At 37.3% G+C, this 25,602-nt stretch overlaps 1 pseudogene; it reads left to right on the forward strand.

Moving 5' to 3' along the window:
* Positions 1–19,893: 19,893 nt before the first annotated feature.
* On the forward strand, positions 19,894–19,993 carry LOC122122086 (annotated as a pseudogene).
* The last annotated feature ends 5,609 nt before the right edge of the window (positions 19,994–25,602 follow it).

Consider the following 25,602-nt stretch of genomic DNA (forward strand, 5'->3'; position numbering starts at 1 on the left):
TACGAATACCAATTGAAAGAGTAGTTCATGCAACAGTTGAGTCTAAAATTGGATGTAATAATCCTAGGATGCTGATTGATCTTAATAGTTTATTGAGCATGAAAAGAATAATATTCCTTTAATAATAATTCCTTTAATACCTAATAGTTGGTAGGAACCTAGTAGGTGTCATTCAGTCATAGAAGGCTCTGGCACTCTTTACCAATGTTTATTTTTTTGTATACCACCGTCTGCCTATCTATTTATCACTGTTTTGGCCAAACCTGGGGCTCAACTCAGCGCCTAGTTACCACCTGACAACTTCATTGGCCAGAGGATGGCATGCTCACACTCACCCATTCATGAATTCGGCCTGCTAGGCCCTGTGTTCAGATCCTAGCAATACCAGGCATGATGGAGAACACATCTACAAATCTACATGCTATGTGATAGGATTTAAACAATATAATAAATGGTATAGGTGTCATCAGAGTCAATAAAATAAATGGTAAATAAATGAATAAAACAAGAAATAAAACACGTTATGGACTGAACATCTGTATCAAGTAGAAATCCTTTCTTTAAAATGTATATAAGGAGTAAGTTTTCCAGGATTGAGGCTTGAATTCAGCCCCCCTACGAGGAGGGAATTGCAGGAGATCCTGAGATTCTCATTTCTAGACCTAAGAAGTGTCATGGAATGCAATTGATATCGTCCATGAATGAGTAGTTTGTGCATGATGGGAGTAGGAAATGATAGGCAAGACTCATGGGGTATCAGTTATATGTAATGAAGAGTTGATGAAGCATGACAATAATCACCACAGTCATGAAATGGAGGCATCAGGAAAGATCCAAGAATATTTAGTCACACGGTAGATTGGATTCCATCACAGGTTGCCTTCTCTCCTACTCTATACAAATATGTATTTATTTGCATACTACCTTCAGTTTATGAATGGATGACTATTGTGCTCCTCCTTCCCCCTCCCCAGGGACTCGTTCTCAGGTCCTAGGAATGGCCTAGCTTCTTGGAGGTTCACAGGCTGCTGTGCTCATATGGACTCATTCGCCAACTGGGCTTGCTAGGCCCCGAGTTCAGATCCAAGCCTGCCAAAAGATTCATACTGATGTCAGAAGCCAATCGTTGCACCTGTTTTCCTTTCCTGTTTAAGTTCTCAGTCTCAGCTAGGATGGAGAATGCATGGGCCACTCTGTGGCCATGGGAATAGGGTGTCATCCATGTCAGCCGAGTTATACCTGTCATCATATACTCAAGAAAATACACAATATATCCATGAATAGCATACAAGATAGCGAATAACTACTCTAAACGCACGATGCAGTCTAAACAAAGATGTGAATATACATCCCATTATTCAATGATGAATTGAGGACTCTTGTGGCCTCCCAAGGGCTCGATCTTAGTTCCTGGGAACAGCCCAGCTCTTTAGTGGTTCACAGGCTGGTGTGCTCATGTGGACTCATTGGGCAGTTGGGCCTCCTAGGCCCCGAGTGTGAATCCCAGCACTGCCAAAACTTCACCCTGATGTGAGAAGTGAATCATTGCACCTGTTTTCCTGTGCTGTGCAAGTTCTAGGTCTCAACTAGAATGGGGAATGTAAAGCAACTCAATACTCATGGGACTAGGTTGCCATCCAGGTCACCACAGTTATATCTGTCGTCTTATGCTCAAGAAAATACACAATACATCAATGAATAAGAGACAAAATAAAGAGAATGACTACACCAAGTGCAAGATGCTGTCCACCCATGCATTGAAATATAGATCCTTGGTTTAATTATGAATTTATGACTATATTGTCCCCCACCAGGGCTCGATCTCAGGTCCAGGGAATGGCCTATCTCCATAGTGGCTCACAGGCTGGTGTGCTCACCATGAGCCTTTCACCAATTGGGTCTGCTAGGCCTTGAGTTCAAATCCTTGCACAGCCAAAAGTTTCATCCTGATGTGAGAATCCAATCGATCTACCTGTTTTCCTCTTGTATGAAAGTCCTGGGTCTCAGAGAAGATGGAGAATGCTATATAGGCAACTCTATAGCCATAGAAATAGGTTGTCCAGGCCAGCATGGTTATATCTGTCACCATACTCAATAATATACACAATATATCCGTGAATTAATAAAAAATAAATAAATAAAAAAACTACACTGAATGCAAGGTGCATATGACACCTGTAGGTAAAGAGAGAGCGTATGTTTAAAAAAGATGTGCTTATTATTTTGTCCAGTGCTGGGGCTTCAAATTAGGCCCTGGACTGGGACTGATATTCTAGTCTTTAAGGATGGTGAGCTTCCCCTTCCCCCACTGTGCCACAGATCTACCCAGACTTGTGTTAAAATCCCAGCACTGACAAAAGATTCATCCTTATGTCAGAAGGCAATCGTTACACATGTTTTCCTCTCCTGTGAAAGTCCGGGGTCGCAACAAGGATGGAGAATGAATAGGCAAACCTATAACCATAGGAACAGGTTGTTATCCATGTCAGCACAGATATACCTGTCACCATACTCAATAAAATTCACAATACTTCCATGAATTAGTCACAAAATAAGAAGTGCACCGAATGCAAGATGCTGTCCACACATGTATGTAAATATAGATCCTATGTTTATATAATGAATTTATGACTATCGTGGAACATCCTGAGGATCAATGTCAGATCCTGGTAATGGCCTAGCTCCTTAGTTGCTCACAGGCTGGTTTGTTCACCTTGACCTATTCACCAATTGGTCCTGATAGGCCCTGAGACAGATCCCAGGACTACCAACAAGTGGATCATGAAGTAAGAAAGTGAGTGTGAAAATTATTTTCATTTTCTCTGAGAGTCCTGGGTGTTAGGCATGATGGAGAACATGCCTACAAATCTAGATGTTATGTGATAGTATATCATCAATGTAATAAACCGAGTGAGTGTCATTGTAGTAAATAAAATCAATGGTAAATAAAAGAATAAAAATTACAAAGAACAACCACACCAAACATGTATGGACTGAACATCTATAGGTAAGTATAAATCCTATCTTTACAATGTATATAAATAGTATGTTTTCCAGGGCTGGGGCTTGAATTCGGGCCTAATGAACAGGCCTGACTTTCTTATCTTCAAGTATGTTAAGATTCCCCTTCATCCACAGTGCTGCAGTTGTACCCAGACCCTGAGTTCAAATCCAAAACCGGGAAGCCAGGGAGGTAATTTATTTTTTATTTTTCATTTTATTTTATTTTATGCTCAGCACGGCACTTGAACTCAGGTCGTGGCAACTCTGCCTCAGCTTTGATCACTCAAGGCTGGGATGGAGCCACTGGATCCACAGCTGCTCCTGGAATCTTAAACCCCCAGGCTTTGCAGGGAAAAATGTACAGAAAAATGCTGTGAGATAGCTTTTTATGTTTTCTTCCTTTGCACGGTGACCCTCCTGGGTCTGAATGACACTGTTGCAAAGGGTACTTCACTTTGCATTGCTGAAGGCTGTCAGAATACCGAGGAAGCCATAGGCCCACGTGGCAATGTAGGCCCTGATTTCTAATCCCTGTCCTGACACAACCAATGACAGGAGATACTAAGAGATTAGTTCTCATCCATAGGAATAACAATGGAATGTTATCAATGTCACGGTTGAATGAGTTGATTGTAAATAATGCTTCTATAAAATTATACAGCATGATTTGTGGAGGCTGATTGATTGTATTTAATATTATGAAGCATTAAAAGAATACTATTACACGAACACAATAATTTCAAGATACTGATTGATTTCACTAATAGTTTAAGGATGAAAACAATAACAATAATTACATGGAGGCATAATAAATACCCAAGAATTGGTACAAATGTAGTCTATATAAGTGAATAATGGACAGATATCTCTGGCATGCTATAAAGTTATGTATTTATTAGTATACTGCCATCTGTGTGTCAATATGTTCTTATTTTGTCAACACCTGGGGCTCGATCTCAGGTCCTAGGAACTGCCCCAGGATGGCGTGTTGACACTCACCCATTCATGAATTTGGCCTTGTAGGACATGAGTTCAGATGCCAACACTCCCAAACAATGAATTGTGGAGTAAGAAGCTGATGGTGACATGTTTTCCTTTACTATGAGTCTTCTGGGTGTCAGGTATGAAGTGGAATACATATGCAGACATATGTCCTATGTAATCAATGTAAAAAGTGTTCTATGTGTCAAAATAGTCAATAAAATAAATGGTCAATACATGACTAAAACAAAAAATAAAATGAATAACTCCACTGAATGCAATATGGAGTCAACGTATGTATATAAATATAAATCATATATGTAAATTTTATATGAGTAGGATGTTTTCTAGTAGTGGGGATCAACTTCAGGCCTAAGGAATAGACTTAAATTTCTTTACTTCAAGGAGGAAATCTTTCACTTCTCTCACAGTGCAACAGAGTTACCCAGACCATGAGTTCCAATCCCAGTCTTGGCAGAAAAAAATGGCACCTTTATAGTATGTGAGGTCCAATTCTTAGGTATTTCATTATGCCTCCATTTAATGAATGTGATAGTTTAAATGCTTACTAAAGTATTAATTAAAATCAATCAGTGTCCTATAATATAATTGTATATAATTTTATAATATAATTTTATCATTCAACAACTGCTCATTCATTCATGACATTAATCACATTCCTTTGGTAATCATATGGATAGGAATGAATTTCTTAGGATCTCTTGCCATTTGGAGGTAGCAGGATCAGTACTAGAACTGTGCGCTCCAGCTCCAACCACTTAAACCCAAGGATAGGGAACTCACCAGTATGTCCAAGAACATCAGCAAGACCAATGATGAGGCAGGCACCAGTGGCTCACAGCAATCCTCCTTGTTACTTACAAGGCTGTAATGGGAGGATCAAAGTCATCCTAAGTAGGAAAGTCCTTGAGACCCCTGTCCCTCTTCAGTGCCAACTAAGCCAGAAGTAGAGCCGTGTTGCTCTTGTGGTAGAGGGCTAGCCTTGAGCAAAAGCAGCTCATGGACTATGCTCAGATCCTGAGTTCAAGGTTTGGGACTGGCAACAAATAGTCATACACAAGAATCTGTGCAGCCATCTGGCTAAAGCAGGTCACCCTCTTGTCCCCAATAAATTGGACATAGTTCCCTGGGAAAGTGGCTGGGGGAGTTGCTGTCCTCTTGAATCTGCCCATGCTGCCTGCATCACAGGATTCTGGCCACACCCCCATTCTTTCATGTTTCTTTCTGACCAATGGAATAAAAGAATGGTGGCCATGCTCACATTCCATGCTGCCCTGTACCCCAGGCATTCCCTTGGTTTGTTGTCACCACTACCAGCATTTGAAGAAGGTAGACATGGCTGAGTAGTGAGCAAGAGACTTGACGCTACTTTGGAGTAGGAAATTGATGTGCCCTCCGCTTCCCAGCCCCCTCCCCTGCTTCCTCCAAGGCTCCGCATTTCAAACCTCAGGTGGTAGTAAGCTGCTGGCAGGCTTGCAGCCCTGACCTTGGCCCCTGGTCCTCTGCTCTGGACCTGAGTGTCTGCAATGCCCCCTCCATTGCTGCTCACCCCACCAGGAGCATCCACCAACAACTTCTCCCAGGAGCACAGGTGAGTGACCACCCAGTGGACCTGCACCCTGTGACACCTGTACCTGGCAACCCCCCCCCCCCAGTTCCCGGACTTGCACCTCCCTCACACCCCACAGTCCAGCCAGGGCTCTGTCACTAATGCACCCCAAGGATAGGGGATGGGTGTCAACCCGGGGAACCCACCCCCATCCCAGCGGCCATTGACCCAGGAAAAGGGCAGATGCAGTGATGGATGAAGAGGGGGCACCACATCGTCCCTGGCCTGGAGCAGTGGGAGCCAGAGAGCCATGCATCTGCACCCTTTATCTCCCTAGTGGGAACTTTGTGGCTTTAGTCAAAGGTGGGGAGCAGCACCTCCACACCTGCTTTCTCTGGTCTTTTCCTTTATCCTGGTCATGGGGGTTTTTGGATGCAGAAGATAGACCCCCCCCCAGCTGTGTGAGCCCTTGTCCTCTGTGCTTGGTCATCCTTTCACCTGAAAAGGGTCCCAGAAACGCCCAGAGGGAGGTGAAGGGCGCTGGGGGTCAAAGCAGAAGGTAAAAATCTGGAAGGAATACCCCCAACCCCCCCAGGTCCCCCACACACATACACCCGGCCTGTTTCCCTACCCCTCAGCTGTCAAAAGTTCTCCCAGGGTCATCACTTTTCAAGCTCTGCCAGCATGTGCTGGTGCTCTTGGTCCATTTGGTCTCCTCGTCCTCCCCAAGAATCCAATTAGCCCTGAAGCATGTAGGCTAGAAGTAAGGAGTATGTCGATGTATGTAGCCTTAGGACTCCATCCATTTCCCCAACACTGCACTCACCCCTGCTCAGACACCCCTCTGAGGTCACCATGACCCTCTGCTAGTTTCCTTTCCCAGGCTCTGAGGAGACACCTGTCTCAGGACTCCTTCACCCAGCATCCTGGCCTAGGTTTTGGTGAATATGGAGTCAAGGCTGGTTGTTCCCAAGGGGAAGGACCTGGCCCTGGAGAAAAAGAGAGGCAGGGTGGTGCTGCATCATTTGAGTGCTGCTCCACTTGGGTGGGAGCCCCTGGTTCTCGAAGGGAACCTCCATGCTCCACCTTGTATATTGTCTCAGATGAGGAACCAACAGAGGCACTGATCTGAGGCATGTGTGTGTGTGTGTGTGTGTGTTGTGTGTGTGTATGTGTGTGCATTAGAGAGAGAGAGACAGAGAGAGAGGGAAAGAGAGAGAGATTATCTTTCTACTTGTACATCCTGACAGTGTTCAAGTGAGTGATCAATTGGCAAATTTCAGGTGCTGCATGGATGAGTCTTCTGTCACCAGTCTGGATTTGTGTGTGTGTAGAAGTGGGTTGCAACAAAGATGGTCGGACCCTTTGGTAACTTTTCCAGCTATCTTTGTGGGGGGTGCATGGGCTTCACGGCTGAGGTCTAGGGGCCTGGAAGGGTAAGGTGCTTGAAGGGGACTCGTCACAATTAAATGACAAGACCAAGTGATTTGTGTGCCATGGAGCTGTCTACTCCCTTAGGCCTGGTTGGTGGCAGTGGGAGCTTGGGAGGACCTAGGGGTGCGTCCCACAGGGGGTAGTTTCCCAGGGGGAAAGAGTGTGTGGCCAGCACTTAGTAAGGATGTGCACCCTGCGAGTATGGAGTGCACCAGCATAGGTCAGACTCCGGGTCTTCTCACCATGATGTCTGATGGATGAGGCCAACCTTATTTTAAATCTTGACCTGTTATCTTCAGATCTCAGACTCCTGAGTAGCTAGGATTATAGACATGAGCCTCTGGCACCGCGCCTCGGATTCTTTTTGGTATATTAGGGTTTGAACTCAAGGCCTTAGGCTTGCCAGTCAGGTCTTCCACCATGTGAGCCAAACCTTTCTGTCTTGGGCATTTCCAAGATAGAGACTAAATATATGGTCAGACTAGGCTAGATCATGATCCTCCTATCTGTAACAGGCATGCTCCCAGGCCTGGTCCTCTGTAGTTGGGATAGTAGACATGTAGCACCATGTTCAGTCATCGGTTTAGATGGATTACCTCAAACTCTTAGTTCATGGCAGCCAGTTCTTGACCACAGGCTAAGCCCTGGGTTAGGCCTCAACCATTGGACCTCAGTCTCCTCTTGGGACAGTTGTGAGGATACAAGGGATTTATACAGAGGGATCTCTGTCACAGGGCACAGAGGGAGCAGCCATCAGATATGGTTCTTGGCAATTCTGTGAGCAAATGAAAAGGAGATACCTGGAAAAGGCTCAGGTGGGGCTTGATATTAATCGTGGAACAGGTGAGGGATTATGAAACAAAACATGGCTCTCTTTCATCCTGACCTTATCCCCATGAGGAAGGGGATCCTTCACTGTGTTCAGTTTTGCAGCTGGGGATACTGAGGCAAGGAGAAGCCAGGTGATATACTCATGGCCTCCAGTTCACAGGAAGCTTGGCCTGACTTCTCTGCCATGCTCCCTAGGACAATGGGTGCTATTCAGTCCACTTCTTGTGGTGAGAAGTCCAATTCTTGTCAGTCGTGGGGCTTGAACTCTGGTCCAGTGTGCTGTCCCCGAGCTCCTCAGGTCAAGGCTAGCACTCTACTACTTAAGCCACAGCACCGCTTCTAGTTTTTTGGTGCTTCTTTGGACATAAGAGTCTCACAGACATTCCTGCCCGGGCTGGTTGTGAACCATGATCCTCATATCTCATTCTCCTGTGTAGTTAGGATTAAAGGTCTGATCCATGGGCACCCGGTTTAAGTGTAATTCTGAATTTCTTTCTCTCTCTCTGACAGGAACTGTTTTAATGCATGCTGGAGGAGGTGGCCCAGCGTCCCCATGTGGCTGGAATCCAAGGTGCCCCTCTCATTCTGGAGGTAGGCTGTGGGTTAGGAGCTGTCTTGCTCAGCCTGTTGAACCAGCTACATGAAGTAAGCCCTTCTGTGTCCTTGCTAGACCATGACGGTTATTCATTGTCCATCCAGCCTTACTAGACTTAGTATTGTTTTGTATGTTATTTTCTAGCACCTGGCCAAAATTATGATATATAGTTATGGAATGAAAATGTAATGACATCTTAAGAAAGTCATTTAGGGCTCTGAGAATGTGACTTCATGGTGTGGTGATTGCCTAGCATGCATGAACCCCTGCGTTCAATTCCTCACAGAAAAACACTGAAAGTGGTGCTGTGCCCCAAGTGGTAGAGTGGTAGCCTTGAGGGGGAAAAAAAGCTCAGGAATAATTCCCTAGCCCTGAGTTTAAGCCCCCTGTACTGTCAAAAACAAAACAGTAAATGCAAAATAAAGAACACATACTTGGAATATATAATTGCTCCTTCCATACTGATACCTGACAATAGTCCCTAATTCATGCATTTTGCCTATATTAGGATACTGTGTTGAAAAAAAAATTTGGTTCATTACATCACTGCAGTTAATGCCAGGAATGTACTTAGATGTCAAGTGAAGATGAATTCTGGAAATTCAAAGATTCCAAGCTTTTGAGTGGTCACTGATAATCACAGAGAAGGCTAGTCTAAATGAGATTTGGAAAACTTTTTGGTCAGTCATGGCACCAAAAAGTCACAGGCTAATTAACAGTTGTGATAGAAGAGAAGGAATAACTCCAGATGGAAGGAATAAATGATAGTAACTAACGTATACCAGAAACTGTTCTTGGGAAATATTTTTGGTTATTGAAGAACTAGTTATTAACTAGGCTCATTCCTCATTGCCTTTAACATTCTAAATCTCCTTGGCTAGTTCTTAATATCTGTGTGATAAATGTATCTCCTTCTATGCTGTTCTTTCATACCTGATCTCCTTTGTTTTCTAAAAATCTCAGTCTTTCTATATTACTCTATGAAAATTGCCTAATACTAAATAACAACTGCACAGATGGAAGAGGATGCTAATATAAGAGTCCTATAGCTCATGAGTCATTAATATAACAACATGGAAAAATGAGGACATATTTATTGCTACCCCAATTTTTCTTAAAAGCTGCAATGTCATCATTTGGTTCAAATTTCCATTCTTTGTCTACATAGTGTCATTAAGTACACATAAATGCAAATATGAGCCAGGTGCTGGTATCTCAAGCCTGTAATCCTAGCTACTCAGAAGGATGAGACCAGAGGATTGTGGTTCAAAGCAAGCCTTGTCAGGAAAGTCCATGACACCCTTATCTTCAATTAATCACAGGAAACCCAGAAGTGGTGCTGTAGCTAAAGTGGTAGAGTGCTCAACTTGAGATGAAGAGGTGAGGGACAGTGCCCAGAATCAGAGTGCAAACACCAGGACCAACAAAAAAGTGCAAATATGACTTTCAGTTTCCCAAAAAGGAATGATACTGTCAATAGTAATCTTTCCAAGCATAAAAAATAATTCCAAAATGGTTCAGTGCACCTACTTTTGCTGAGTTAAGTTATGGCTTCTTAGCTGGGTATATTCTCTTCTTTTAAAAATTGTCAAATATTAGCTTTATAATAAACTTCATTTAATATTTCTTTTTTCAAAAGAGAAGCCCATATTGTTGATATCATTTGGCTTTCTTACTATCTTAGTTCAAAGTCAATCCAGGCAGGAAAGTCTGTCAAAATCTTATCTGTAAATAAACACTAAAAAAGCCTAAAATAGAGTTTTGGCTCAAGCAGTAGAGAACTAGCTTTGAGGATAAGTGGGCAAGAAAGACAACTGTTCAGGGACAGGGTCCAGCCTCTGGGTTCAAGCCCCAGAATGAGGACAAACTAAACAAACAAGCACACAAAAACAACCCCCAGATATTTCTTTGGGACTCTCCTGGTGTGAGAAGCGGCTGCTTGTGCTGATCATATTCACAGGATCCTGCTTTTTTGGAATCCTTATTGCTATGGAGAACTCAGGACCAGAATAAAGGAATTGATAACTGACTCCTGCAAAAAGAGAATCATCTCAGGGGTGAAATATTCATCCATATGACACTTTTAAACCTCCATGTCTTTGTTTCTTTGCAGTAGAATAATTTTAAAACAATGTTATTAGGGGCCGGTAATGTGGTTCAGTGGTAGAGTGCTTGCCTTGCATGCATGAGGCCCTGATTTCTCAGTACCACATAAACAGAAAAACTCAGAAATGGTGCTGTGGTTCAAGTGGTAGAGCACTATCCTTGAGCTGAAGAGCTGAGGGAGAGCGCCCAGGCCCAGAGGTAAGACCCCACAATTGTCAAAAAAATAAAAACTGAAAACTAACTAAAAAACAACAACATTAATTCCTTTTATTCTATGCTGGCCTTCACATGGCACATTATTATCTTTTGTAATACTCTCAACTAGAAGTTTACAGACAAGTTTATATGAATAAAAACACACTGGAAAAAGTAAGGGACAGAGTTTCCTTCAAGCTTGGGATTCTTTTCTTGTACAGTGAAAAGGAAAGCTCAAGTTAATTTGAACTTTATCATTCCTCTATGTTCAATTCCTCTCCTAGGATCAGTTTCCACAAAGTCCAGTAACAATCTTTGGTGCTTCTTGAGGTCTAATGAATGTTTTCTGGCTTCATTGAAATAACACAAGGACACTTTTGGACATAAGGTAACAAGTGTTTCAGAGACAACTTAGTAAAGAGAAAATATAAAATTTATATTGCTTATGAATACGTTATCCATGAGTACATTTAGTTCAAAATTCATAATTGCTCTGCAAATTAAGCCAAATTTTAAATGGGAAGAAGGTCCTCAGATCCTTATTTTTGTGAGTGTATGTGCTGTGCATTATTTCCCTACTGCACATGAGTTAATAGTAAGAGAAACATTTGCAATAATAGGAGAAAGAGAAGTTCTGTGTTTAAGTATAAGGGTTCAATACAATATAGAAAACTAGAAATAAGACAACATAGAAAACAATAAAGCCAAGTCCAGTATGTAGATTTATGGGAGTGTTCCTAAGTGGAACATGAAGTATGAGGCCTTTCCCTTTCTAAATCACGCTTGTTAATCGAACAAATTTTTAAAAAGTAGAATGGAAGAATAGTTCTGGTTCCAATGCAAGTCAGATATAAGGGCATGGACTTAACTGGAATAAAAAGTCCATCTTGAGAGAGCAGGGATTATACTAGCAATGAACTAGTGGCTAAGATCACATTTCTTTTTCTCTCCTTTACTTGCATTTTGTTGTTGTTGGGCTTGGCGCTTGAACTCTGGGCCTGGGCGCTGTCCCTCTGCTATTCAGCTCAAGGCAACAGCTCTACCACTTGAGCCACAGTGCCACTTCCAGTTTTGTAGTTATTTGGAGAAAAGAGTCTCTGGGACTTTCCTACCTGGGCTGGATTATAACCTCAATCCTCAGATCTCTCCACCACCCGACTTAAGATCACATTTCTAATAGTGGGCACTCAGCATATGCAATGTATGTTCATCTAACTTTATATGAATTTTTGAGTTAAAAATCTCGGCTACAGCTTAGACTTTTCACTCACAAAAATGTTTGTAGTTTAAAAGTTGATACTTCTGCAGAAATAAAACCTAAGAATATAAAGGAGTCTGGGAAATTCAGTTAGCATGCATCCTGGGCAGAACAGTCTTTGCCACACTACCAGCCAAAACCTGGATTGGAAGAATATCTAAGGTGATGGAACACCAGTCATGAGCAAGATTGATGAATAAGAGCTTGAGGCTTTTGCATACATACATACAGACATACACATACACACAGAGGCACTTACATGTGCACACTCAAATACACAAATGAAACAACTCTTAGAATACATAAAAAAGCAATAGAAAATATGTCCTGAGTAAGAATTAAGAGATAAATTTTAATATTAGAAAGTACACCAGTGAACTTTTTTCAAAAAGTTTGAGACTATTACATAGGTAGGGACGAGAGATAGTAAGAGAGTCAAGTAACTAATATTAAAGGGATCGAATGAATCAGAGATCCCAGCAGGTGAATCTGAAAATGATCATATCCTGTGTCAAATGTTAGAAGATCTTTGAAAATAGTACATAAACACTATGAGCAGTCAGTCTAGTAGATAATATCATTGGAGAAGTTCAGAATTGCTAGTCTATGTCTAGATTAAATAAACCAACAAACCATGGCAGGGCAATGTGATACAAGCCTGGAATTATAACACTCAGACTAAGGCAGGAGATTAGAGAGTGGAATGAAATAGTGATACCTTCCCTGGACCAGGCAGTATAATTTTGTCTAATAAAACAAACCAAACAACAAGAAAGGAATACACAGTTGCAAGTTTGGGCTAATTTTGTCATTATGTTTTGAAAAGTCAAGTTTCCTATTGAAATGCAACTCGTATATAATCTTCAGTTGTGTTTTAAGTGTTCTCTTCATTACGGAACATTCCTAGATTCAAAATGGCTCATGATTCCCACACAAAATTTGTAAAAAAAAAAAAAAAAAAAAGTAAGTAAGCATCATTCTGTTGGATTCCAAAGAAATGAGGAAGGATTACAAAATCTTAAGCCTAGAGAAATAGCAAAGTTCATCTAATGCAGGACTTTGTAGATCTTGCTAAATTAGAATATAGAGTTAGCATAAATATTTTAGTTTTGTTTGTAATTTCATATTTTATAGGATACTACAAATTCTTTTTATGTAGAGGGTTTAATTGACAAATTCACAAATGATTCTGGCATTCTAATTGCCTATAATATACTTTCAAGAGAGTTATAATTAGATCTTAGTTAATAAATAATTGATAATAATAATGTAAATGTAAATGATAATGTAAATAATCTAGACAGAATTGCCAACAAATCAATATTTATTTATAAATATAGAAAAATTGCAATTTTCAAGGGTTTTGTATGACATTGTATGAAGAGAATAATTGTGTGACATCTTCTTTCTTCTACCTATATGTAACACAGGAAGCAATGTCCTTAATTACGTGCCTCTGTATACAACGAGAAAAATGCTACATTTGGGGTTTGTTTTTGTTTTATTGGTTTGTCCTAGGGCTTGAAATTTGGGTCTGGAAACTGTCTCTGAGCCTGTTTATTTTCAAGGCTCATGCGCTACCACTTCAATCTCAGTGCCACTTGTGTCTGTCTTTTTCTGAGTTTATTGGAGATTTGAACCACAATCTTACGACCTTAGCATCCTGAATATCTGTGATAGTTTAAAAAAGTATAAATATAAATAACATTTGCAAGTGTTCTGATCTCAAGAATCTCACTGGGGGAAAAATGATGCAACCCAGTTTATTGTAGTATTCTTTCCAGAACAAAGAGAGCATCACATTATCAGAGGTGTAGTATTTTTTCACAATAGAGATAAGCTATTCATGATGTGAAGTAAGGGAATTTTAAAGTGGACTTTACAAGTTGGAAAGTACTGGAATAGAATGACTTTATGACATAAATCTTGGGATTGATGATCATAGAAATAATAGCTTACTATGATAAAATTTGCTTACTCTTGAAGAATTAATTACAGATGCTTCATAATTTTATCATCTACCAGAATGTGCTATTTTTCTGTTGAATTCTCAATCTGTAACACTCCATTGGAAACTGCATGTATTGCAAAATTAGATAACATGCAAACAGGTACTGTTTTGAATCTCTCAGGTATGGAATGTTCAGAATTTGAAAATGAGTAGTTATTAGTCATAGGAATTTTGAGGAACACATATATTCTGTCCTCTTAACAACTCATTTACTTTTAAAAGTTATGGGTTTCCATAGAATTAAACTGTTTTCGGTTTTAGTATGAGAAAGTACTAAATTTATTCTTTTCTCAAAATATTGGCAAGTTTATTGTGAAAATATTGTCTAGTTGGATAACAGTCAAGTTGATGACTCTCTGATAAAAAAAGAGTAATCAATTCAAATTAGATGCCAAATAGTATTGATTTTAAAAAAGTTACGACATAAAATAAAGAATAATATTTACTATAACAATACAGTGAAATTATATTTTATGCAGCTTATGTTTTAATTTAATATTATTGTCAAATTGATGTACAATGGGGTTACAGTAATTGTAAGGTAGTGAATACATTACTTTTCAAACTTGGTACCCCCTCTTTTATTTTTCTCAGTTTTCTTTCACCTCAATACTCCTCACAAGTTGTAATGTACATTTCCAACATATTGTCTTGTGAGTATTGCTATTGCATTGGCTTGCCCTTTGTCCTTTATCTCGCCATTTTGTTGTTCCTCTTCACTTCCCTAATCAAGTAAATGTATACACAATACACAGGGTACCAAAATCAAATACAGTCGGGGACAAACCATAGGGGAAAAAACCCAAAGAAAATAGAAATCACATAGTACATTAAAAACAACTGCAAAAAAAATCTTTTTCCATATCTTGGAGTTCATTTTGCTCAGCATCAGCTTCTATGTTCATATATACATATAAAGCCACTGGCAAATAATAGCTGAATGGACACTTTATCGTATAAACAACATATTCCTGTTTTTGATGGTAAAGGTTGAATTAGGATTGGGAAAACATGATTCTTATAAAGGAATTTCAAAAGAGTTTAAAAATTATGACAGGTATAATTTAATTGTTCAAACTTTTTAACAACTTAGACTATTAAGAAAATTGCCTGGGCAAAATAGACTTTCATGCAAAGAATGCTATGGAGACTTAGTTGAGAGGGAGCAATGTGGGTAAAGATAGCTCATTGTCACACTAAACATACAAACTTCAGAAACCTTACTGTAAATCCTGTAGGTTCCCTTGAGAATTGTCCTTACCCAGGAAATATACTCTCACTGTGTGAAATTCAACTTTCTTAAAAAAAAAACTAAGACATCAAAATTTGTTAATTATTCTTTGAAAAAGATAATTTGGGTCAAAGTATTTAGGGAGAAATTGCCCTCCAAAATGAAAGAAGGTATTGGGTTCACACTTTTCTGTTTGTAACACTTTCCACAATGTCTTTGCACGTGAAGCACTGAAACACAGAAAAAAATCTGATTGGATACTCCAATGATTACACATTTCGAAGTAGCTCACAAAAAATAATATCCTTATTAACATGAGGTAGTGAAGACTTCTCTTATTACATATGCCAAAAAGTTTGGGATCATAAAAGAATTGAGAAAATTGAAAGGGCAAGAAAACAATGTTCTTAGAAGCCCTATCTAAGCATTGACTTCAGCAGTGGAGGGAGGCCAAAATTTTTTATATAGATTGTCTTAATAATTTTGCTACCTAAAGTGATTTTACAGAACCTATTTGGCTCACTACAATACAGAACAGATTGAATGAAGACAGGAAAATAAATTCTACGTCCAAATGAGGCAACTTAAAAGAGGTTTAAAAGATAAACCATGAAGGTGTAGCGGGGCGGTTTGGGGAGGAGATCTTATAGTCTTTCAGCTTCACTGGACTTGAAGCCAAGAAGCTGTGCTTAATTGGAAATCAGGCAAGAGCTAAGAGGAGGATATAGAATGAGGACATAGAAGCATTGTCCTTTGTAACAGACACTGTCACCCAAGGTATGAATCATTTAACTCTATTCTTTTCCGTACATCTTGCTGAGCAAATGCAAGACCAAGAAAAAAATAATCTATTGAAATAATTTTGCAAAGAATAACTTCACTGATCATGATATGGTATCTAAGGAGAGTCTTAAGAGAGAACATAAAAGTGGAGTATACTTCGGTTTCCTCTAAGTATCTTGTTAGCAAAATATACCTTTGAGGTTAGAAGTGATTGAACCAAAAAGTAGTGGAGTACTTATTTTTGTGGCACTTTAGAGACAAGAAGACTTTCAAGGTAAAAGAAAAAAAATATAGCCAAATATCTGTGATGACAGCTTCTTGGAACGGTTTTTTGGAGACAAAGTTTTACATTAGAGTTTGTCCTCATTAACATAGACATTGGGTTTTCATGGCAACCAAATGCAGGGGTGAAGTTTAATAGACTCTCTTGGACAATAAAGAGCATGGCAGAAAAAAAGGCAAATAATATTTAGTAAATTAGTTTGTCTAATTACTTTGCCAGAACAAAGAATGAAAGATATAATTCAAAATCCCTTGACTTAAAAGTATGAAGAAAGAGTAGTGAGGAGAGAGGAGAGAATACATAAAGGACTCTTCTGTCTCCAGTGGAGTAATGGGTTCTTGATCTTGTTTCTTCCATTCTATCTTCACAAGCTATCAAGTGTGGCTGAGGACTGGAGTATCCATTGCAGACAAAGAGAATTCACAGAAGAAAATATTTGCAGCAGATGTAGGTGATTCATAACCTTAGACAATCTATTTAAATCTGTTCAAAATTCTCTGCTACCCCAAACTGCCCTCTTTGAACAGCGTTGTTTGCTTTTCCCAAGACTACCATTCATTAACTATTTAAAATTTTGAGAGGTCATATTCATCATCTCTAGAGAGTGCTGTTTGTTTGTGATTTTGTATGCTTTTTGTTGTGTTTTTAAATTTAATTTCAAAAGGTTGTACAAGTGAATTACAATAAATATGCTCATCTAATTGTCCAAAGCTCCTGGATCAGAGTGACTCCTTCTATCATTCTCAACCAACTCCTTCTCCAAGATTTATTTCAGATTTACCACTTCCTTTATCACATGTGTACATTGAGTATTTTAGCTGTACTTGCCCCTTGTTCCATTTTTCATTCATTCTATGTCTTTACTATTATTCCTCTCTGGTTTCAACTTCCTGAAAGTCATTCTGTTACACTGTTAATACTTTGAAAGGTTTATATACATTCCATGGAGTTTCAATCCTGCATATACTTGAACTGATGTCAGCTTATATTTCCATAATTCATTCATCTGCAATAACAATTTGCAAGACTGGAGATGTGAAGCACCTAGACATGATTTTATTCTCATCCATTTGGAAGATTAATCTTTAGTCAACAAGAAAGTTTAAAAATGGCTTAGAATATATAATTAACTAACAAATTTTATAAACGGCTTTGTAAAAAGTTTGTGATTATTTTATTATACATGTGATCATATTTTCTATACCTATACGTTTTGGAAAAAAGAAGACTACGATTTACTACTATACAGGAATATGGTAGAAATAGAAGACAGATTTTATGTTTGTCACATCTCTGATGAGTACCTATATTCATGTCTTTTAGTCATATTTCTTACTATGTTAGACAGATAGGGAAAACATAAAACAACATATGATAAGGCAACTATTTTTGACTTTTTAAAATTTACCTTATTAAGTGATGAAACTTACTTTATTAGCTAGTGTTTGGGTTTGAATTATGGGAGGTTGTTCTATTTGACACATTTCTGGAAGGCATCTACTGAACAACACAAATGGTGGGTGGTACGATTTCTACACTTTAATGAATGCTTGAACCTGTTTGGCATTATTGCTGGGTAAATAAATCAACTCAATTGTAACTTGCACTCTAAAGTTGAAAAATTTGTAATGTCACTATCATCTACTTGTAAAATGATATTTTGGTGAATGTGATTTTTAAAAGATTATTTGAAAAGGAATCTGATTTCAGGAGATTAAATGTAGGTTATCATTGGTTTGAGAATGATAACATTTTTATTCTACAGAACCAAGTTTTACTGAAGTACCAGTATTTTGAAGCATTAAAGATCTTCTCAATTAATGTGTTTTTGAATTATATTTGACCTGTAAGTCAAGTTTACCTAGCCTTGGTAGACCTATTATGGGTCTATCGTTCTAGGAACTGTTTTTTTGTACTACTTATTCTGGACTGAAATCTTTCAGTAATCATTATAAGAGGGGTATTAAAAATAATTTTGTGACATTTGTGATCCTGGTCACTCATATGGGCTGGTCATTTGTAAACTGAAAGTTTGAATTACTGTACTTTCTCTCAGATTTTGTGATTTCATCTTTCATTTTAAGTTGCATTGCATTTCACAATTGCTTACTGCTAATTCCAGTGTCATAAAGAATTGAGATGGATTTTCAATTACTTTCTTTTGGCATGTTTCATGAGCCTAGGTGAGAAATCTTGCTCTTGTTATCTGATGAAGCGGATAACTGGGACCTGGGATCCTAGGACCCGTGGGTCCTGCGGAAGAATGATACCTTTTAGATATCATATCAGCAAAATTTGGGTATAATCAGTAGGAATGCTTCAGAAATATGGAGAAAACATTTTTGAACTAGTGAGTTAAAACATTAAACAGAGCACCAGAGTAAAATCCTTTATAGATTAGAGGAAAACAACAATTTTTTTTTACAGTGTGAATTCAGAAGATCAAGAACACTTAGAACATATCACAAGTTTATACCGAAGACATTGCTTTGATACTTTTTATATTCTAATGTACATTCTAAACCTTATTATTTATATTCCAATCTATTTATTGTAATAAATATCTATTTATTTGTCAAATTATCAATTAATTCTAGTACGTTTCACTGTGTGAAATAAAATATCAGCACGTATAAATATAAAATATATAACTATATATAATATAAGAAAAAGGCACATGTTTTGCAATGTTCTGCTGTGGTTAGGGTATCAAAGGCAACTGTGTTTTAAAGTATTATTCCATTATTTCTACCTCAGTGTTTGGTAGAATTGGACCTAAAGCTTTACCATTTGTAGATTTACAGCCTAGAGACAAGAGGAAACACTGTGATTAAAACATTACTAATTTAAGGCCTATTATCGGGGAGAAAGATATAGACTTCTCTTGTAACTATAAAAATATTTGGTGAAAGAAAGGCAGTAGTGTAAATTCCTGCCTAGTTAGATGGTAGACTGGCCAGGACATTAGGTAATCATGCATGTGAAAAAATTTTTTCACCTTCTTGGCTTTAGCTACTTTTGAAATGTTAGGTATAAAAAACAATTATATTTTGATAAAATACCTTCTAGTCTAAACGATTCTGTCTTAACTGTTTATCTCTCTATGATCCCTTTTATCTAAGATTAGTTTTGTTCCAATAAGAAAATCTATGCTGTCAGGGTAAGATATTCTGGTTGGTCTGTTGCTACATGGAAGAAGAGTAAAGGGTCAGGTAGACATTTGTGCCAGTAAGATATCATTTATGAATTTTTAAGCTGCAGAAGTTTAGAAGTAGCTCTAAGGCTTACATTGAATCCATTAGCTGCACAAAGCTAACTGAGTTTATAAATAAGTACTTGAAAAGCCATCACCTTTGGACCTATCTATAAAGCCTTCAAAGTATGATCAAATTTAAGATGAAAAAGACTTAAAATAGTCATTGACAAAAAAATTGCAAATGTGAGCAATCTACCAAACAATATAAGGTTTTTCCAATATACACAGAATTTTAGAGAAGTAAGATCAATAGCATTTTTAGGAACAATTAGGTTTCCTAGTTACAAACAGTCAACCAAGGATATATGCCTGTATAAAGATTACATCATTAACTACTTAAATTTACAGGATACTACATGCTTCAGCAGCACGTTTACCCAAATTACAACATTATAGAAATTATCATGGCACTTGCACAAGGATGATATGAAAATTTGTGAAGTATTCCATATTTTTCATTCTTCAGATGCAAGAAATGAAAAACAGTTATTAAAAATTGATTACAAAAATACAAGTCGTTATGTCGAAAAATGAACTTGACAACTTTGGTGTGGGGCGGAGGAGCAGCGAGGATTGAGTGGGGGGCGGGGGAAGGATGAGAATGGATGGGAAGGGTAAACAAAGGAGGAGGCTGCAGTGCTTGATAAGAAATGTACTTATTATCTTGTCCATGGAATTGTAACCCCTCTGTACAGTATTTTCACAATAAAAAAAATTAAAAAATACAAATGTAACAATACATGTAATTCATTGAACTGAAAATTAGTTTGACATCAGTGCATTAAATCCTGACCTTAGAAAGACCTTTACATAGCATAATCTTTACAAAACTTCTGAAATTAGATAACATTGTCATTTTATCCCAAAGAAATAAAATACTATAAGGACCTAGGAAAAAAAGGAATCTTAAACTGTTTCTATATGGAATGCTATCTGAAATAACACATTTATTAATGAACCTATATATATAATAAACAATGTAGAATTCAAAGTATTACATCTAGGGGAGAATTAAATAGATTATGGACATTATACAAACAAAATACAGATTATTTTAAAAAATAATTTTTTCATACAAGCACCAGAAATATTTTTAGTTTCTGTACTACTCATTTCAACAGATAATTTAAAATGATTTCTGATTTAAAAAATCACAAACCCTGCAGAAATCATTATAGATGTATACAAACAACTCTTGAATGCATTTTGACATCAAAGTCAGGCAATTCACTTGAAGGATACCATGGAATCCATGAATTTTTAAAGTAAGATATTGCCGTTGCTCTGTATTGTGAAAATATTTTGTACAAACACAAACATGGATTGGCATTTTTGAAATTTAAGAAACTTAACCAAACCATTATGACTTTGGAGAACAATTTTTACAGCCTTCCACAACTTCAAAGAGGTAGTTATACATATTAACCTTTTTGGCAATATTAAATGCAGTTTCTTCCAAGTGGTTCTTTAGACCGGCTTTGATATAATGCTTCAATAGCACATCTGCTATTTCTATTCCAAGCAGCAAGATGCAAGAGGGTCAAGAGGACTTTAGTTTGGGCATTGGTAGCTGCATCATGATGAACTAAGAAAGAAGCCACTCTGGTATTATTCCACATATAAGCATTGTGCAGGGGTGTCCAGCCATTCACAGTAATTGCATGAATATCTGTCTTGAGCCACCAACTCATGGACGATGTCTAAGTGTCCATTGTAGGCTTCCCGATGAAGAGAGGTATACTCATCTTCATCCCTAGTATTCACATGAGTGGCCTTTTTGGAAAGTAGTCTCTGCGCTGTAGTAAGCTGATTATTTTCAGCAGCCCAAACAAATATTTGCTTGAATACTTCTCCATTTTTTTTCAAATGATACTATTCCTCACTTTTTCATTGTCTTCATCAGAATTGCCTAACCAGAGACATTGAGTACCATTTTGAATGAAGTGCACATGTATTCCCCAATAGTTCATGTTGTTTGAACTGGTCAGAAAAATCCAGTGAATTTTCTACATCTTTTATTTCACCATGATTTTTTTTTCTCTTTTTCCAATTTTACTATTCGAAATTATTCTAACTGGAGAGTAGGGAATTGATAGAGAGCAGGGGAAATGTTTTCCTCCATATTCAAAGGTAAAGACTGAAAATGAGAACCAGTGGTGTCTTCATGTGCAGCTTATTCTAGGAATGAGAAAATATGAAATAGTGCCTTCTATGTAAATGATTTGGGAAATGGCAGAACAGAAAGTGAAATGATGCAACCAAAAATATAAAAGCAAAATAAATTAGGATAATTATGGAGCAGTCATATTATTTATGAGAACCATGAAAGGGAGAGAGGAAGAGAGAGACAGATGTGCGATGACCTAGCTAGCCACAAAATCCATGCCTCTGATCAATTTATAGAGCAAGCAATTTTATTTTTTAAAAGAGATGGAAATAGAATTTATGTATTTATTGAAATTAGTACATACATTTTAATAGCCTTCATAAAGAGACATAGCTTTGACCAAATTACAGAGAAGAATCTAAATTCCTGATAATTCTAGTAAAAGATCTGCCTGAAATCAGTTGAATCACACTTTTCCTGTAGAGTGAAGGAATAGGTCCAGGCTAGGAAAGCAGCTAGAGAAGGCAGGCCGATTGTATCTGGGACAAAACTTTGTGGAAAATGGTATCAAGGATTAATCCCTGAATTATTGCTTTAATCATTATATGTTCCAAGAAAAAAGATGAGATTTAATTGATAGCAAAGGATTAACAATACACTTTGACTTCTCATTAAGCACCTTCAATCATCAAAATCACATGAAGACAATAGACAGGCCTACCTTTTTAGATGAAAACAAGTGTCTTTAAAAACAAGGTAATTAAGTATTCCTACAAAAGACTTCTATTTTGCTACTGCATTATACAGTTTTTTTTCTAATATTGGGTAACAAACAATGGATCTACTAGAAAGCTCTTAAAAGTCATATGTTCAATTCTGAGTTCTCTTATATTATATCATGGTATTTTTGTTTATGGTTTTAAGAAGAAATTTACTAGCTAAAATTTCTGACAGGACAATATCATCACTGTACAACTTGCTTCAATACTCTAAGTTTTAAATTACTATCTAAGTATGTGCATTAGATAGCTATAGAGGAAAAACTAGAAGCCACACTGGTGGCTCATGTGTTTATCCTAGCTAATCAGAAAGATGAAATCTGAGGATTGTGGTTTGAAACCAGACCAAGCAAAAAAAAAGTCCATTAGATTCTGATTTGAAAGTAACCAGAAAAAGCTAGAAATGGAGCTGTGGGACAAGCAGTAAAATTCTAAGCTTGAGAAAACTAAAACAAAAAAACAACAAATTCTGGGACAGAGCCAGGCCCTGAGTTCAAGCCTAGTATTAGCACCAAACAAATGAATGAATTAATTAAAATAAATTAAGTAGTCACATGTGGTGAGGCAAGTAAAATGTAACACCCATGGTGACTGGATTGTGTATTATTTTGTAATAAGGCAAATTAACGTTTGTCCTAATCACTAATATTTTATTTGTTCTTTTTTGTACTAAACCCTGAATTTAGCATGCAAGTATATGTGTGTACCTGTGCACACATGTGTGTACGTGTATATGTGTGCGTGTGCTTTTGCAATGCTGCTTGCCAATGTGGACAAGGTGAGGCTGCAAAGAGCTAACTGTGTTGCAATGTTTTTATTCATCAGTGTTCTTTCATGTCATTTCTGTGGATACACCCTTCTGTACATTTTATTTGTAAAATAATAACATCATCATAATCAAAGCATATACAATATTAAGTTAGATAAAAGAGACCACTTTCAGCTCTTATTATGTGTTAGGTAAGAACATACAGCTATGATTAGGTAGTAAGTTATTGCTGTAAGATGACTGTCAGTACAAAATATGAATTTGACCTCTTAAATTGGTTATACTTTTAAGATATACTCATGGAGTGAGTTTGACTCACTTGACCAAACAGGTATTACTCTCTGGTTATTCCTGTGAAACACAAGGTGGATAAACTCTGGATTTCTGTTGAAAATAACTTTCTTTGTAATATCATAGCTATTCTCACTCAGATAATCAACCATGTATTTATTAGGTTTGAATATCCCATCATATTCACTGAAAATCAGTATTGTGGATATGCTTGTTAGATATACCTTTCAAAAACAAATAAACAAAAAGCGTGTGTCACCTTCAGATTGTGGATGCATTTGAACTTGTTTTGTACATGCAATGGGATCTTCACTAATGGCTCTTTTGTGGGAGTAACTATCACAACTTTAACAAATAAGGCTTTTCGAATATCTTTTCCAATATAAATAACAACCCAAAGCGAGTCTTGCAATTTCTGAAAAGCCTTTGAATATTTTAGTATTATTTCAGTTCATTGACTATAGAGCTATAGACATTTCTGAAATAAATATTGTTAAGATCTGAAGATGTAAGTGGGTATATCGGCTTTTTATGCATCATTTCATGAAAACCAAGTTTTTATGAAAGTAAATGAAATAGAATAAAAGGATATAAGTGAATTTGGTAAGCTAATTATTAGTATAACTTTGCTTTGTAGTAAGAGTTTTTTGAATGTAGGTGATGCAGTTAAATTATTTCCTTTGTGGCTCTGTACTTCAGTTAGTTTTATAATCTTGATAATTATAAGAGTGAATTTGTAGAAAAATAAAGGTATTTGAAAATGATTAGGATTAATCTTGTGTTGTGTGTCCTACTCCCAAGAAAATGAGTTATTTTCAAGTGTTAATATTTTATGATTGAATCTTCAGTATCACAAGAAATTTTGACAAAACATATGCAGTAGTTTTGATGTCTTTTTAAACCAATTGTATTCACAAGTCAGAGAGTCTTTATTTCATGCTTAGGTCTTGGTATCTATGATTTTTAACCTCTCGTTCCTAACATTAATGATAGGTAAGACTGCATTTTAGGGTATATGAAAGGTAAAATGTTTATCTGGGGTCAAAGGTGATTTTTATATCAGTCTTGCTTTAATAGCATTTTAAAGTAATACGTTTCTCTCAAAATGTTTGGTACAAAAAACAATCAAAATACCTCTAATAGTAAACAACTTAGGTGAGCTACAATGTGGAAATGATTGGTCTATAAGACCTGAAGTCTGTTTCCAGCAGGAATTGGGGAGGTTATTCTTTCAGTATGACTGTGTTAAACAGAGATGAGGATCCCCAGGCAATGCAGTGTTGTCATGGGATAGAATATGATTTCTAGAATCAAGAATGTTATAGTTTAGCAGTTCCTTTCACCAGGGAGGTATAAATTGATTATGAACTTGGAGTTTTCATATTACAGTTACCTATTTCCTTTTTTTTTTTGGTTGGTCGTGGCGCTTGGGTACTGTCCCTGCGCTTTTCCACTCAAGTGGAGCACTGTACCACTTGAGCTACAGTGCCACTTCTGGTTTACTAGAGGTTTATTATAGATAAGAATCTCTCGGACTTTCCTGCCTGGGCTGGCTTTGAATGGCATTCCTCAGATCTCAGCCTCCTGAGTAGCTAGGGATACAGGTGGAGCCACCAGCATCCTGCTTAGTTTCGTATTTTCTAACAAAGATAAAGTGAAATATTATTAGAGTGTGAACAATAATTCTGGGAAATTTTCCTAGAAATAGTGGACTAAGTTCTGGTATTTTAGTCATAAATTAGAATGAAGGTGGGAATGGGCTGCAGGCTAAGATTTAACATTTGTGCAATGTTGTATTAGTAATTCCAACTCTGAAGACTTCAATATCATCATCTGAGAATTAGAAATGGAAGTAGTTCTACTTTATGGGATTATTGTGAGGATTAAATTAGATAACATAGGTAACTTACTTGGAAAAACAATCAGCATTTGATCCTTTCTACCTGTTATTTTGTCATGTGATGAATTCTAACATTTTTACCGTGATTTTTATATTGTGTCTCTTTAGGATATGCAATGTGATGTATTAACATTCATTTCGATGGTCACTTTTCTGTCATTTTGAGGGAAAAAACTGCAAAGAAAATTTCTGAGAAGGAAACTATTATTTTGACTCATG

Source organism: Dipodomys spectabilis, unplaced genomic scaffold (assembly GCF_019054845.1).
Source record: "Dipodomys spectabilis isolate Male_0828 unplaced genomic scaffold, ASM1905484v1 ptg000203l, whole genome shotgun sequence".
Classification (NCBI taxonomy): Eukaryota; Metazoa; Chordata; class Mammalia; order Rodentia; family Heteromyidae; genus Dipodomys; species Dipodomys spectabilis.